The sequence below is a fragment of the Ursus maritimus genome, unplaced genomic scaffold, assembly GCF_017311325.1.
Source record: "Ursus maritimus isolate PB19 unplaced genomic scaffold, ASM1731132v1 scaffold_3, whole genome shotgun sequence".
Lineage (NCBI taxonomy): Eukaryota > Metazoa > Chordata > Mammalia > Carnivora > Ursidae > Ursus > Ursus maritimus.
Genome location: NW_024425563.1, coordinates 33,624,917 through 33,627,458, shown reverse-complemented (window position 1 = coordinate 33,627,458; position 2,542 = coordinate 33,624,917).

Sequence of the window (2,542 nt, the reverse complement as noted above, 5' to 3'; positions counted from 1 at the left end):
GTGTGTTAAGTCAAGTAAGGCAATAAAAAAAGTGTGCTAGCAAGATCAAAGACACAAGCTTTTGTAACTTCGTAATGGAAGTGACATTCCATCACTTTTGTTGTATTCCATTGATTAGAACCAGTTCCCTACATGTAGCCCACACTCAAGCAGAGGATAATTACACATGGACAGGAATTCAAGGAGGTGAGGTCACTGAAGGCCAACTAAGAACTCTGCCTACCATAGGGGTTAATAAAAATACTCACAGAAGCTCTATTGGAGAAAACAGGGACAGGAAATTTCAATCACATGTACTAAAGAAAAATTTCTTAGGGCACTCTATCCATTTGGATTGATCCTTGAGCTATTAGTTTAGAAGCCTACTAACATTCCAAGTAACAATACATTTTCATTTTGCAGCTTGTTTGTTAACAAACACTTGTTATACAAGTGAGTTAAAAAAAATTCCTTTTCACCTAGGATCATATTATTAAGGGTAACTACTATTCTTTGAGCACTTATTACATGCCAGCCACTGCGCATCTATGTTCTTATTCAGTATAACAATCTACTCATAAAACTGTATTTAAATGAGAAAAATGGAGCATATCATTTAAAGGTACTTTAGCGTGGTATATGTTGCAATAATAAATAGATCAATCACATAAAGGCTCAATGCAATACAAACTTAGTTCTTGCTTCCATAACATTCCACTGTCTATCCATGTTGGCAGGGGTGAGGGTGAGTGAGGTGAAGTCCCCCAAATTTTCAGCTGGAGCTTAAGCTGATGGTGTCTCTGCTATCTTCAACATGTGGTCTCAAATACTGTCATAAAAATTGCCAGAAAACCAAAGAGCAACTTATGTAGGCAGATCTTCTGTGCCTAACCTAAAAGTGACACATATCACTTCTGCTCACATTCTTTTGGTTAAAACTCCGTAATTTGACCATCCCTCATTACAAAGGAAGCTTAGAAACACAATTTAGTTCTACAGCCTAAGAAGGAACAGAAAATGCACTTTGGAAAACAAGTAGCAGTTTCTGCCATAAAGTAAATGTGTCTACAGTAAAAGACTCTCAATAAGGCTGAGATCACTCTGATTGAAAAACTGCATGTTCTAGAATGTAGTACACCTATGTATCTCCTTGTTCTCAGGGCATTCTGAATTCCAGGTTCAAACAGAAATAACCCAAACTACAAAATGGTTGCTTTTATCTAAAGCCAAAGTGCAACAAGGTGATGTATTTCATCTCACCTTAGGATAAGCTCCAGGATAGGATAAGGAAAATTTTAGCCATTTATTTCAACCTTCAGCTGCCTAAAAAGTCCTGAAAAAAACAAAAATAAACGTCCAGTTTTAGTGGCCATTTAAGAGTTACTGAGGGGCGCCTGGGTGGCTCAGTCGGTTTGGCATCTGACTCTTGACTTTAGCACAGGTCCTGATCTCGTGGTTCCTGAGATCGAGCCTCTGCTCTCAGTGGGAGTCTGCCTGGATTCTCTCCCTCTGCCCCTTCCCCCACTCATGATCTCTAAAATAAATAAATAAATCATAAAAAACAAAAAGAGTTCCTGAGATACAGGTCAGTACGTGTAGATACTTGGGAAGAGCAGAGAAAGCTGGGGGAACATTCATGATATTAAATACAAGCCATGGGAAATTCCATGGGTTTCATTCTGGGCACATGCACTACTACAGCACTGCTTATGCATGATACATATGTTTAAATCAAGGACCAGATCAGGAAACCCAAGAACTTAGCGTCCTCCTGATTTTCTAATATTTTCACAATATGATTGCTCTGGATTTTATTCCTTTTTTAACACTCCCCATGAACATAAACCTATCTTAGTGATGGTTGATCTTCAACATGATAAAACATTTCAACCCCTCACTAACATTTGCCATATACACCTTCCATTAGTAAATCACTGACCACATATTTTATATCCAAGAGCCACCTAGTGACCTAACTTGTGGGGCCCCATGTTTATCAACCAAATATTGAAAGCATTGCTTTACACCCTCCAAATTCATATTTATCTACTTATTATTACCCACCATCCATTGACTCCTTGTCAGAAAGAGCAGATTAAAATATATATGATAGAATATATTCCACTGACAAACAACTAGTTCACCTACTTTGTTATTGCCAAGAACATACACAACTCACTGCCTTCTCTATCCAAAATGCTCTTTTCATGGTTCCAGGATTTTTGACCCCGACTAACACTCTATGTTGCAGCTGTTACTGACAGAAGTTGAATGGATCATCAGGCTTTTCTGGTGGAACCTGAGGATGCAGTGCAGAAAGATCAAAATTGGTACAAGAATTATGCTCATCAGCATTAGGCCATAGGAAGCCCATTTAGGAGGGAAATACCCTTTTGTTCAGCTCTTTAAGCATCCCACTTTGCCAGAAGTCAACTCCTTCAAAGTGATCTAGGGCATCAGATCTAAGCCTTGTGACTCCTGTTGTACACCTCCAAATGAACCTATCCTGTTTCATTGATACTCACTAAATTTCTACAGCACATTCATTTTCCCATTCACTCAA